This window comes from Python bivittatus, unplaced genomic scaffold, assembly GCF_059951505.1.
Source record: "Python bivittatus isolate LINGU-HERP-01145 unplaced genomic scaffold, Pbiv_v1 ctg000610_np1212, whole genome shotgun sequence".
Lineage (NCBI taxonomy): Eukaryota > Metazoa > Chordata > Lepidosauria > Squamata > Pythonidae > Python > Python bivittatus.
Genome location: NW_028277088.1, coordinates 49,997,145 through 50,011,886, shown reverse-complemented (window position 1 = coordinate 50,011,886; position 14,742 = coordinate 49,997,145). Strand labels below are relative to the sequence as shown.

The window sequence follows — 14,742 nt, the reverse complement described above, 5'->3', positions numbered from 1 at the left end:
TAATTTTGAGTTCACCCTTTTCATTCAATATCCCAAAATATCTAGCTGTTTATTCCTTTTTCTATATTATTGGATAAGAGAAAGCAATAATAAATGTCCTTTCAAACATTCTGCTTTTTGAAGCTTCTGTCAGTTCCATCATTGTTGTATTCCCCTCGTTTTTTCTTTAAACATCTGAAGTAGTTTCTTTCAATATTGTTTTACTTCTTCTTTTTATGCATTCTCTTAGTACGATTTTCCATTATAATCTTGTATAATCTTTTTCTCACCCTCAGTGCCAAGAACAAGTCTGTCCCTCTTTATTTATCAGTTGATTAACCCTTTTAATTCTCAGTTTATAAGCCTCACAATAATTCTGTTTAATGTTTCTGATTTCTTGTACTATTTCTTCCTTTTCCATTGATCCCGTTTTATGTTTAATTAAGTCCATTTTAGCTTTAATATCTTTTTTTCTTTTTTTTTGCAGGAATTTCTGCAGCTCTTCTTCCAGTTTTTTATAGTCATCCTCAATAGTTTAAAGATCTTTTTCTGCATTGTGTTTCTCGTATAGTTTATTATCTTGATAAACCTTCATTGAGTCAAAGGATTCTTTATCTTTGTTCTTGCCAAAAATAAGAAAAAAAAAAAAAAAGCAAGAGGAGGAAAAAAAAAAAAGGAGAGGAGGGGAAAGACTAGGTCTCTTTAAAAAAATCCAACTGAGGGGGGAATGGAGAGCAAAGCAGAGCTTCTAGCAGAAAGAAGAGCTACTGCCACTAATCAGGGCTCTTGTGACTAGCTCAAACTTTCCATCTTGATATTTTCGAAATCGCTTTCAACTCCACTTTCTTGTTTATAGTTACGGATGGCACCTGTATAAACATGCACATCCCACTATCTTTTTAGAAAGCCCAGGGTCCTTGAGCATGCGTCACAATAGAAGAAAAAAAGCACTATGTCGAGCCTCTAGATGGCAGTGCAACTTTCTTTCATTTACTTTCTCTTAACTCCACTTTCCCCATTTCAAAATCAAAAAGTATAAATTTCTTATAACAATAAAGAAATCTTAGTCAAAAAAAAGGCTTAAAATAAAGAGTTATTGAGTATTAAAAAGAAAAAGCCAATCCAGTTAAAAATATATTTTTTTTAAGAGAAAAACATCTTGCCAATTCCACTAAAAAGGGAAAGTTGAAAAGAAAAAAAATTTCCCCCCCTTTTTTTATAAGGCTCAATCTCGCCGCTTAATCCACTTTTCTTCACTTTTAAAAATCTCTTTAAGTTACTTAAGGTGTTCTCTAAGAATAGTTGAATAGTAAAAGTCCATCTCACCCAGTTGACACCCCTCTCTTCCTTCTTCCTTTGGAGCTGTCCCGGCTTTCGCAGCCATTTTGGCTGGCTCTCCTCCGCCAGCTTCAAGAGCTTCTCCCGGGATCAATCTGGGACTTGCGACGTCCCTGAGGTCCGCGGGACATGCCCTTTGCGATCGCCATCTCTACGGGACGGCTTAGGTCCATCGGGACCGTCCGGGGGAGGAGATATCGGCTGCCATCCTGGGAGCCCAGGATCGCCCGCCGTATCGCCGCGACGCCAGCTCCACCCTCCTCTAGAGTTTTTTGTTTTTCTTATCAACAATTGTTAAGTCTGGGGTATTGTGTGGCAGGTGCTTGTCTGTTTGATTTCTAAAGTCCCAGAGCACTTTAGCTTCTTCATTTTCTATTACTCTGTCTGTTTTCTGGTCCTACCACTTCTTGCTTGCAGGCAACTGGTATTTCTTGCAGATATTCCAATACACCATTGTTGCTACTTTGTCATGCCATTGTTTGTAGTCAGTCTATGCGATCTTCTTGCAGCAGCTAACTAGGTGGTCCACTGTTTCTTCAGCTTCTTTGCAGAGGCAGCATTTGCTGTCTGTTGCTCTCTTCTCAATTCTGACTTTGTATGCATTTGTTCTTAAGGCTTGGTCTTGTGCAGTCAGAATTAGCCCCTCTGTTTCCTTCTTCAACTTTCCTGCTCTTAGCCATTGCCAGGTCTTGTTGTTACCTGTTTTGCCTGCTAGTTTTTTTGTGTACAGGCCATGTAATACTTTGCCTTGCCATGTCTCTTTTCTATTCTTCATTTGGTCTTTCTTGTAGGCCAGTTTGGTCTCTTCGGTATTCAGTAAGCCTTCATGGTGTACTAGCTTCAGTGCATCTTCTTCACTGTCCTTCAGATATTCTTCCAATGCCCTTTTTTCTTCTTCAACTGTCTGGTGTACTTGCAACATTCCACGCCCAACTATGCTCCTTGGTAAGTAGAGTCTGGAAGTGTTGCTGCATGGGTGAAGGGCATGATTCATTGTCATTATTTTTCTGGTCTTTCTATCCAGGGCTTCTAGTTTTGCTCAAGTCCAGTCCACTATTGCAGTTGTGTATCTAATGACTGGAATTGCCCAGGTGTTAATTGCCTTGATGGCATTTCCTCCATTGATCTTCTTCACTCTCATGATGTATTGACTACTAACCATCTTCTTGACTTCAGTGTGCTTGATGTTGTCAGCCTGAAGGATACCCAGGTATTTGTAGTGATCTTCTTCATCCAGACTCTTGATGTTATTTCCATAGGGCATCTTGATTCCTTCAGTTTTCACTATTTTTCCCCTGTTGATAGTTAGGGTGGTACATTTGTCCAGTCCAAACTCCACTACAATATCTTGGTTGTATATTTGGACAGTGTTGAAGAGCGATTTGATTTCAGATGGTGTTTTCCTATACAGCTTCAGATTGTCTATGTAAAGGAGGTGGGATAATCTGGCTGATGTTTTTGATATTTGATAGCCATGGCCTGACTTGTTCAGTACTGATGACAGAGGAATCAGTACAATGACAAACAGAGCGGTGACAGTGAGCCTCCTTGAAAGATTCCTCTCTTGATAGACTCCTCTCCAGTCTATCACCATTGAACAGCAACCATGTCTTCTATTATGCCATTGATCTTTGCACAAAGCTTCTGATGTTTCTATTGACTCCCATTTCTAGGCACTTGATTATCCAGTCACATGGCAGGGAGTCGAATGCCTTCTTGTAATCAATCCAAGCTACATTCAAGTTGGTCTGCCTTCTCTTGCAGTTTTCCAAAATCATCTTGTCAATTAGGAGCTGATCTTTTGTCCCTCTGCTGTTTGGGCAGTTTCCATTCTGCTCAGATGGAAAGAGCTTGTTTTCAACTAGGTGCTGTTGGACTGCATCAACTACCACACCAATTAGCAATTTGAAAGTTGTTGGCAAGTAGGTAATTGGCCTGTAGTTGCCTGGTGCTGCCCCTTTTGCTGGATCTTTATCAGGTAGGTTTTGCCAGATGTTAACCAATCTTCAATTTCATCTCCTTGCAATAGGTTGTTAAACTGCTTGGCAGTGAGTGGGTGCAGACCAGTCAGATGTTTCAACCAAAAACCATACAGTTCATCTTCACCTGGTGCTGACCAATTCTTCATCTTCCTTGTCCTTTTCTTCACCATTTCTGCTGTTATTACAAGTTCTTTCATTTTAGCTTCTTTTTTATTCTTATCTACCTCCTTTATCCAAGTTGCATTCTTGTTGTATTTCTTTGGGTTGTCCCATAGCTGCACCCAGAACTGCACTGTTTCTTCTTTGTCAGGTGCTCATTGGTTCACTGCAGTCTCTCCACTGTTGGATTGGTAGAAATGTTTGTGATTTGACTGAAATTGGGGATTCTGCCTGTATTGTGCAATTTGAGCTTTATATCTGCTGATCTTCTTGGCTATGGCTGTTATTTGCTGCTTTAGTATTTCCAGTGCTGCCTTGATCTTCTTTGTTTCTAAGTGATATTTCTTGATCAGGTATTCTTTGGTCTTTTTGTTCTTCAGCTTCTTTTCTTTCATCTGTTCTAGCTTGCTTGCATCTGATCTTAGCATGCTGATCTTATTTTCCAACCTGATTTTCCATTTTGGTGGTGCACTGTTTGGCTCTTTTTCTTGTTGGTTCATTTTGTATCCAAGGTATTCAGTTATAACTACAGCCATGCTGTACAGCAATTGGTTTGTTTCTTGCAGTGAGCTGGTGCTTATATTTGACATTATAATATTGGCATTGTTTAATACTTGTGCTTTTTCTTTGTAACAACCTTCAATGCAGACAACCTTTTGTTGTTTTTGTGCTGTTCTAGATGCTCAGTTATTCTTTGTTTCAATTCCTCTTGTTTTTTAGTTAGAGGGCTTTGTTCTTTCTGAGGAGAAAGCTCTACTATCTGAACTACTTCTGGCAAGGCTTTGATTTCTTTGCCCTGGATAGACCTTTGCAGTTCTTCCAATTCTACTTCTGTGAATATTTTGTGTTATAAATCAATGTTGATCTGCTAGCCTCTGTTGTTATTTCTGATTCTGGATGTTGTTCTTTCCAGAACTGGTACATTCTTTTCAGATAACCTCTTCTTGTTGGACTTGATTTGTAATAGCAAATCGTTATTTCTTTGTTTTCAGTCTTTGCATATTTGCAATGGGTAAACAACTTTTCTTCCAGTAGTCCTGCAGCTGCTGGCCCTGGTCGCTCAGCCAGCAGTTCTGCATCCTATAGCTCACTTGTCACCAGATGTCCAAGAACCAGAACACCTAGCACGGTCCCTGTTGACCCAGGCGACGACTGAGCCAGTATGGGTTTCTGTAAATTACGTCTCATCATATTGCTTATGGCACAGACACTCTTTGTCTGGCTCCTCTGATGAGATCTGTCCAGTATGGTTGAACCTCTGGCATAGCTCTCATCCTCCTTGGAGCATGCAAGCCCCACAACCACATCAAGGTAGCACCTCACTGGGGGTTGTTATTATTATTAAACAAATATAGTGTTTATTATTATGATTTATTTATGAGCAGTAATTCCTTGGACTAGAATATTTCCTATCCAATAACAAAAAGGAAGACGTTTTGGAGACAAGCCTTGGAAAGGTGGGATTTTCCACAGTATGAGCAAGGAGGCCTTTTTCGTTCTGTTCCTGCTAGTGCCTTTGGAGAACCATTCTTGTCATCTCCCATATTTATTAGTGATCCCTTTGCATCTCCTGCTATTGTCCTCCTATTGAAATGCCTCCTACTTCAGATCATCCTCCATGTTCCTTCTAAATAAATTAAATCATAAAATTAAAAACACACAATAAGCAAATGATATTGACAAAGAGGTACTTATACCATAGCTAGTAGCATGGAAGAAAACTAAAATATGATGCAGGCTTACCTTGAGCGATTCCATAGATTCCAAGCCTTTGCTAAGAGATTTTGAATATCCTTTCCCTTTGAAGAGCCAGGTGGAAAAAGCCAAGCTCATTCTTCAGTTGTGTAGAAGTTGCATAGGATAAAGGATTTCAACAGATGTAAATGTCAGTGTTCTAACTTTTTAAAGTGCAAGAAAACTGTGTATTTTTTGTTCTTTGGATCTGCTTACCATTGTTACCTGGAATTTTAGGCTTCATTATTAGCATTTTAAAAAGGTGATATTAGCATGTTTAATATGGCAGTCTAGGCCTCTTTTCTAACTTTAGGAAAGCATGTTTTCTTCTGGGCCAAGGCCATTTCTTTTGGTATGTTTGAGAACTAAACAATAGAGAGTGTATTCTGAAAGTCCTTGAATACACTTGCAAGCTTTATAGATACAAACACAGCTGGGAAAGGGAGTGACGTAACCCATACATTTGCCACTTGTGGAATGTTATCTGGAATCAATGTTTTCTATTATTCAATTCTCACGTGTAATCAATATCTTTTATTGTTTGATTATACATCATGCTTTCTGATGTATCACATATACTGAATATAGGTATCATTTGTTTCTGTACTCCATAAAAAGACTTGACTCCCCTTAATAAATGCTTTTTGCTTTGCCTGAATTACTGGGTGGTTCATATTTTCAGGTAGGCTAAGAAGCCACTTTTGCAAAGGTAAAATGGTTTTCTCTCCCAAATTTAGGGAATAGGTCTTCAGCTCCACGCCACTTGGGGTACCTGAGTTTTAAAGGAAACATCATTTCTACTATGTACATTTTTCAATTAACCAGATGTACTGTCTGATAAAGTTGTCAGTTAATACAGTAAGAACCTATACACACACACACACACACACACACATATAAAATAAATTCTAAGGCCCACATGATAAACTCAGTTATTTCTAAGGAATGAATAATCTATGGAACACAAAGATGGAAATAAAACCAAGTAATCCACGACTTGAAGTGTCAAAAGTGCTTGCAATTCATGCCTTTAGGCTTCCTCATCTAACCTTTATGACAGAGACAACCAACTTAATGAACTAATAATAAAAGTAGCCAGTCTTCACTTGAACAATTTGAACTACAGAGGGAATCTGACCCAGCTTTCCAATCTGCAATTTACAAGCTGCCTCCTTAAGAAGTCCTCTACCCCCTACTGTTGCACTCGGAATATCTTGTAGTGCAAAATTCAGCAGCAACCTTTTGTAACTTAGAACCAACATGTGAATAGCAGCAGATTTAGGCATTGCAGGATTCAGCTACTCTGGTAGCTGGTAAAAACACATTTTGTAACTGCAATCCTAATTAGAAACTTAAACCTGGAGGTTAAGGGGTGTGGGGAATCAATTTCTCTGTTTATATTTACTACCGCCCTCTTTTGGATATCTTCTGAACCGCGTTGCTTTTCTGAAACTGAAAATTGCTCGAGCTAGTATTTGACAGCAATTTTCCGTTACTAGCACGGAACATCCTGCTGCAAGATCATAATTGGATCAATATAACAATTTTTACAGATACGCGCACATGCATATTAATAGTTCACTCCCTGTCATCTCCTTGAAGGTAGAAAGACAGAAACAAACGTGACACGTCTGTTTTACACACACGTGTGTGCGTGTGTTTACATACATACATACACACATACATGCTGAAAACATAAATGCATACGGATTTGATTGCATCGAGTCCTGGACAAGACTCTGTTCCAATCTGATTGAACTCCGCGCAGTTTACATTCCAGTAAATATGATGAAGGATGGGATTATGATTCAAGATTTAAAGCACGAAGCCCCCAAACGATTTAACTCTTCTTCCCCGGCGGAGATTCGCGCCTATCTAGATAATCTTCGGCAGCTTCTTGGAAATGCAAATCGTGTGTCCGGCCAGCAGGAGGGAGGAAGAGGAAGTGAGAGAAGTGAGAGCAGCGACAGCAGCGACGACGGCTGGGAGGTTGTGCGCTGGGGAGGCTGAGAATGGGATAGCGAGAGAAAGGGAGGGGAGTCAGAGACATCAAAACAAGCCGCGGCAAAAGGCAAACTTCAATGGTGGAGGCGCCGCGAGGAACCGTTGGTGGCCTCGCCTTCTGCCACGGGGCAGCCAACTTCATTCTTTAGCCGTTGCACTTTGTGGAACCGATTCTACTTCTAAGAAGGTACTTTAATTTCTGATTAAGGGGAGGAGGAAGGAGCGTGGCTTGCCAGAGGCGTGTATCTGTATGGGGATCGGGGGCTGTTGGGGGAGGGCGAGGGAAAGAGCCATTTGCACCGGGCCCGTTCCGTGTTACTTAGGCGTCAAGTCCCTCTGAGTTCAGCGTAGGTTACCGTGTGTGAAGGGCGCTTCCGAGCCTCAAGGCAGCGCGATGCTGCGCGGGTGTTGTAACGAGAATGACGCCACCTGCGCTGGCGGGGCTCTCGCTGCTAATGAAGGCAGGCGTGGGAAATGCGGTGCGTGGCAACAACAGATGGACTCCCCGCCCTTAATTGCAGCACTGAGAGCGTGGCGGGGAAGGGGGTCAGGGTGGGATAGCGCCTGCGAATGAAAACGTCAAAGGGTGCCACGCTGATGGTGTCCCGGCGCTACGAGGCAAAGGAGGGGGGAGCTACTGCAGAGTTACCTCTGCTTTGTAAGTGCTGCTTCTCCGCATTGTTGGTTGTAAGGAAGCTGGGCACGTCGGAAGGGAAAGGTTGTTTCTTGAATGCTGCCCCGATTGCTTTCTCCTGAGGTAGGTCGGAAATGTCAGCAACGGGAAAAAATAAAAGCAAAACAAAATGGGGAGGGGAGGGGAGGTTCTGTTAAGCATTGCAAGAGTTGGTGGCATCTGTGGGGAAAAGCCCCGGGCTCAGGAAGAAGGAAATTGCTGTCGACTGCCTTGGTGGAAGAGGAAACGCAAATCCCCGCGCTCCTCGGGGCGGCTGGCGCTTGCCCGCAGTTGGCCCACTTGGAGAGTTCTCCGGGCGAGGAGAGAGCGAGCGGCGCGCCTCTTCCAAGTTCCCGCCTTCTCTTTGCTGCCCCGAGTAGCGGCGTCTGGGTGTTGTAAGCCACTCTGTTGGTGTCGGAGAAGAAAGCAAGAAAGCGCTTCCTCCTTTTCTAACCCCAGAGCCGCTATTTCTGCGCTTGACTCCCGGCACGTGTGAAACGCCTGATCTCTGCTCTCTCTCCCAAAGCAATTTGAAACGTTGCCGTTTAACTAACATAAAAATTGCTAGAATATTAGTGGCACGCGAGAAGGTAGAAGAGTCCTTGTGATGTAACGATATGGGATTAGAAAGTTCCACTTTGACATCTTATAAAATGTATACAAAGAGCAGGTGCATCCGAAGCATTTGGGGGGTGGAGCTGAATATCTGAGTATCATCTTCCATATATAGTAGCACAGATATAATAAACTAAATGATGGACAACTTAGCTATCTTCACCAATCTAATTGTAAGGCCAATCCTAAATATCAATTACACTTGCAAGTCAACACCCATTCACCTGGAAGTAAAACTCATTGAACTGGATTGACTCTGTTCTATCTTCCTAAGTGCCATGTGCTATGCATTGAGCTCTCTGTATGGTATGATTCTGTAGTTCCATATTTTGTAATCTTTTTCTCAAATACTGTTCATCACTGACTGACCAGTATTCTTGGATCTGCCTTCAAAACAGCTGTGAAGGGCTGGTTTTTGGTTTCTTCAAATCCTCTTTTCCATGAAGCTTTGGTTCATCCTCTGGTGTTTCCCATGTCAGATTTACTGTAAGCTCATCAGGGTAGGGACTCTTTATAAATTGCGATGTGCTGTGTCTAGGAATAACTGCATTCTGTGCACATCTGTATTTTTGGATTGTGGTAACAACATTTTTTTTTTACTCCCAAGGATATCCTGTTATTATACTGTAGTTTCATTTTATTGCATCTAGCTAAGCAGTGCATAGAGTTAAGGAATGATTTAGTGAGAGGTTAAAAATGGACAGCAATAGACTGAAATATAGTACCAGCAGAACTTTATAAGGGATCATACCCTCTCCCCCTATCATTCTATTTCTTTCTTGAGTTTACTGCATCACTGTTAATTATAGTACTTCCAGCTAAATAGCTAATCTCATTCATTGGGGAGATTTGAGTGGTAAGGCAAGTCAAAGACTTTATAGTACCTTGGTAATCTTTCTTAAACATTTATTATAAAATTATTTGAGTTTTCCTATCTACTTCAGGTCCTGTTTTTGTACAACATTTTATTGAATTCTGCTTTAGGCATATAGGACTCCCACGTTTGTGCTCAGGGTAGACTTGCCAGAGATATATAAGCAATCCTCACCCTTAACAAGTGTCCTATATATACATATTCATGTTTTTAAGTATGGTGCTAGCATCTTTTATCTTTTGATGAACATTTCTAATTTCAATGAGAATTAATGATCCACATGAAATCAATAGTACTTTGGATGGATGAATATTCTGATTCTGGTAAAGTATATGCCTTGGTTCTTAGTTGTTGATGCTGGCTAGAAATGATTACTATAGTCTTTTAGACATCTGAAAAGCAACAGGCTGGAATGCATTTGCTTTTTCTAGAATTCAGTCTTATAGTGGTGGAAAATATTCCTAAAACCCACTTGACTTTATTGGTACTATCTGTACATTTCCCCAGCTTTTTCCCCCTTCTATTTCTTTTAATCATAATCAGAGCTGCTAAATTTTTAATTTATGGGCTTTTAAAATCATCCCATGGGGAATGATCCTTCGCTATAACATGAAAGCATCTTGTAGACAGATTTCTCCATTATTTAGTACTGAAGGGCATGAGACAATGCTTGTTTAGACAGACTCTGTAAACAAGTAAAACATCATACTAATACTGTACAGGAATATTTTATACCCATCAAGTATTGATTATACTTGGGGATGTTGTATAAACACGTAGCCTTAGCAGAGGTGACAACTATTAATTATCTTCCGCGTTTTAAAATTTCCTCCTTTGTTGTATACGAATGGTATATACCCTCCAAACTGGGGGGGGGAGGCGCTTTTGACAATACAGTATATGTAAAATAGCTATATTTTACTCTTAAGTTTGGCCACAGTCTGCAGCTTCTTTACTCTGTGGAGGTTCTGTTATGGCCTTGGAGCATGTGGGTTGTGCTTATAGCTTCTGATAAATGTGTACTTCTTGTAGTAATGCATGTTTTATAGTAGTCATTTTCATTCTCCACCTTACATTTTTGGTCTGCTATTTATTCTCTTGTTGGCTTGTAGCTGAAACAATAGTGCATGTAACAGCACTTCCTGACAGTGCTGTCCTTCTGTAGCAAACTACTGAACAAATGTTTGCTTGTGTGGTGCTGCTCCACCCTTCCTTCCTCTCTTTGTTTACTGAAATCTTTGGGATTGTGAAGATTGAGTTCATGCAGGATTTTTTGCCATGAAGTTCAAGCTGTTGAGAATAGCTTTAGGATGTGATCTCATGCTTTCCATACTGACAATCAAGGGTGATGCACTTTTCCCCTCGTTCAGTCCTTATTTTAAAGGCCTTCAGTGAGTAAGTGATAATATTGGCTGTTGGGGATGTTAGATCTGTGTTGTACTGCTTCGAAAGTCAGGATATCCTTTTTGTTCTGAGAGTCTTTGATGTTACTGAACAAGAAAAACTGTTACAATAATGGAACATCTGGAAATTCTGTTGCTTTCCAGTCTTGGGTAATTAAGACCACTCCAGTGAGCCCTTCTAAATTTCCTTTCACTAATAGGCTGTACATGTTGGTATTCCTTTGATTAGACCTTTAGAGTAGGCTGCCAGTCTCTATCCACAACTGTTTTACATTTTGAACTAAATACATAAGCAAGGTTTTTTATTTAGACATATGGCCTACTCAGTTCAAAGGAGCCTTACATAGATAATAGCAGGTGGACAAAACGTGATGGATGGTTTGTGTTCCCATAGTACTTGCAATCTATAAATGTCTTTATATATTCGTGAGGTTATTGAACATCTTAGAATTTGTTCTCCGTGGCACAGATGCATCCATTCCAAGCTCAGCATTCTATGTATTGTTAATGCAAGTTTCGTTGTGGCAGTGCTGTGGATCTGCACTTATAAAAGTACCCAAATTAAGTCAGGCCATTGGCCAACTAGCCCAGTATTATTTACACTAATCATCTTCAGTCTTTTCAGAACCAGAACTCAATTTTGGTCCAGACATGGATTTCAGGATCTACCATAACATTTTAGTGTATGTTTGTATAATAGAAATACTGTTCTTTCTGTTTGCTTTAAATCAGGCTGCAACTCTGCAACAGGTTCAGATGTTCCATGGGCTAGTAGTCTATGTTGATTTTCAGTGTATTCAAGATCTGAGGTTAATGTCCTTCCCTTGTTTGATTTCAGATGCTAAGCTCTCTGTTTTTGTATTCTAGCGGTCTCCAGATGTGCTGGACCAACTCCCACGTTTCCTAGCTAACAGTATAGTACCCTAGGATTTTATGGCAAGTTTGCCTTTTATAAGCAAGTTTGCCTTTTATAAGCAACCCCCCTCACATTATGTAAATCCAGCCATTTATGGATTATTTAATACACTTTGTGTGAAGTATGATTTGTTTAATGTGTGAATCTAGCCTGCTGTGCACTGATCTTTTTGCTGCAGAGTCTGTCTTGATTTACCTGGCTTTATAAATTCAACAATTTATTTTTTTAGTTTTACCAATTTTGTACCCATGAAATTGCTTTAAACATTATAAACAATTGTGCTTATCTAGTTTAGGAAGGGCTGTGCAGCACTTCACATAAAAAGAGAAATAAAATGCTTCAGTGTGTGAGGACCCACAGTACCTATTGGCAATGCCTAAAAATGATTGTGACTTTTTCCAGAATGGTGTAGCTACTCTTCACTTTTGGTTTAAGGATTTATGCTGTGGAACATCTTTTACCTTTAAATCTAAAATTCAGCATGGTCCTAGTGAGTGTTCTGTTCTTCCCTAATCTAAGTTTGCTTATAGCTTTAGTGCCTTTTGATGGCAGTTTCTAGTAAATTATTTTCCTGCCTTTTGTACGTCATCATGAAAACCACTTGATGATATGGTTTAGAAATACAAGACCATGTATTAAAGTCAGTTTCATAGATCAACGATAAAGGAACTATGCTGAAGCTATGGAGGAGTCAGGGTCTGAATGTAAGATTGCCTGCAACTGATGTATGTGCTAAAGCAGTTGTGTCATATGTTGTGTGCCTGTACACTGTATATATCTCCTTGTTAATGGGATGTAGGTAACTGTACAGAGACATGCAACAGTTTAGGGACCCCTGGTCAATTTATGTTTCAGTGACTCTATAAATGAACAAATGATGATGTAAGTTCTGCATGGCACAAAATTAAACATGTCCTCTTTCTGCAAATTTGAATATATATGTCCTGTTTATGCACAGTTTTTTAACCAATTCAGAATAAGAAACAGTGATTATGGCTGATGCAGACATTTGGATATACTTCCAGAAATGTGGCCTTTCACAGAAATAATAGCTTCCAAACATTTTCTGTAGCCAGCTAAGAATCCTTTAGGAATTTTTCCCATTCTCCCTTGCAGAATTCTTCTAGCTCAGAAATATCCTTACATGTCCTTCTATGTACTACATGTTTGAGATTTGCCCACAGGTTTTCAATAATGTCCAAGTCTGGAGAACGTGAAGGCCATTCCAAAACTTTTATTGTTCTTGACTATATGTACTTCAGGGTTGATTTGGATGTATGTTTTGTAGCATTGCCTTATTGAAATGTCCAATCTCTTTTCAGATTCAATTTCTTTAGTGACTGTGGGATGTTAGCTTCTAGAATATATTGATATTTAGTTGAATCCACTTTTTCTTCCACTCACAGTTTTTCCTGTGCCACTGATTGCCATATAACCCCAAACCATAATAGAGGCCATCACCATGCTTAATGGTTGATAAAGCATTCAACCAATACATGCTTCACCCTTTTCCTTTCCAAATATAACTTCAATTATGTTCAATTTTAATTTCACCAGTCCAAAGAATTTTGTTCCAGAATATTTCAGGCTTACCCAGGTTCTCATTTGCATGCTGTATTGTGGTAGGTGTGTTGTTATTATCAGTTCAAATCAATCCACTGTAGGATGATAGCTTCTTTGCTGAAGATTATGGACAGTAATCTAAACTGGTCCAGTGCAGGTTGGTAGATACATGTTTTTCAACTTCCAAGTCTAGGCTGAGAGTAACTGGCCCAAAGTGACCCACCCGGGTTCCATGCCTAAGGGGAAATTAGAAGCTGGCTTTCCCTGCTTCTAGCCCAATACCTTAGCCATTGTACCACACTGACTCTCATAGTGAGTAGTGTCTAAATATTAGCAACAGTTTTTTTTAGTGAGAATGCAACCTACAAGAGTTGGTTGAACAGCTGGAATATGCAGTTGTCTGCAGCCTAAAATGACACTGGCTAGAAAGCATGTGATAATTTGATTGTATTAATTAGATATAAAGAAGCTCTTAATATATTTCTCTAGTACTTGATTTAGAACAGTGAGTACAGTGAGGAACATTCACCTTGTTGATTGCCCTGACTCATTCCACCCCTTTAGTGGTCGCATGCAACTTGTTTTTCTTAAATGATTTGATATTTCACTCTATATATAAAGTACATATTTTATTCAGTTCTGGAGTCCTTTCATTCTTCTCTATAATTGCATTATTACTTGTAACAAATTACTACTGGAAAACTGGCATATTTCTTTTTCTTTGGTGTGCATTTACTAAAGCAAAAATTGTTGATATAAAATAGCAAATATTCTTTTCACCTTGAAAGGCCATTTCCCACTCCACACATAAAATGAATGGTGAAGAATAACACCTTAATATGCATTCTGTTCTCTCAGAGCACAAGAGACAGCTCATATTTAGTGTCCTATTTTAAACTCTAATACTGTTTTGAAATATGTGATTAGATTAATAATTTTATATCTGACCTATCAAGAATCAGTATACACCCTATAATTAAAATAAACTTAGATTTGTGTAGCTATAAGTGTTTTGCTGTTCTGAACATATTTTTATAAATGGAACTAATTTGAAGGAAAAGGCTGTAACTTTAGTTTAAAAACCAGTGAAATGTTCCTATTTTAGTGATTGTTGTACACGTGGTTTGAGCTGATTTGTTGAGTTTTGTATGCAAATGTGGACATGTTAATTTCCATGCAGTTCAGAAGTATCAGTTCCCCCCCCTTTTTTTTAATAGCAGCCATCTCATGCACAGGCATAAGCAAAAAACCCAACATATTTACTTTAACATGGCTTCTGCTTTGTAGAGAAAGCACAACAATAAAAAAACACACCCCCCACCCCAAATTTGTTGCTTTATTTTCCTAAACAGGTTGGATAGCACAGCCTAAAAAATTTGGGAGGGAGGGTCACTGATTGAAAGGAATGTTAAAGAGGTCAGGTCTTCTGTTTTGTAATTGTGTTAGCTCAGTACCTCAGGGCTTATTTAAAGATCTGAAAAAAAACTTCTTTGTTGAAGTAT

The 14,742-nt window shown here is 39.5% G+C and overlaps 1 protein-coding gene across 2 annotated transcripts in view; it reads left to right on the top strand.

Moving 5' to 3' along the window:
• The first annotated feature begins 7,141 nt into the window (after positions 1-7,141).
• Positions 7,142-14,742, top strand: part of ELMO1 (engulfment and cell motility 1) — a 294,812-nt gene continuing 287,211 nt past the window's right edge. The window contains exon 1 of one of the 2 annotated variants that reach the window (XM_088149982.1): positions 7,142-7,383. The gene's annotated coding sequence lies outside the window, so the exon portion shown is untranslated. Of the gene's footprint in view, positions 7,384-7,567; positions 7,954-14,742 lie in introns of those variants that run through there. The other variant, XM_088149983.1, reaches the window with a different exon arrangement.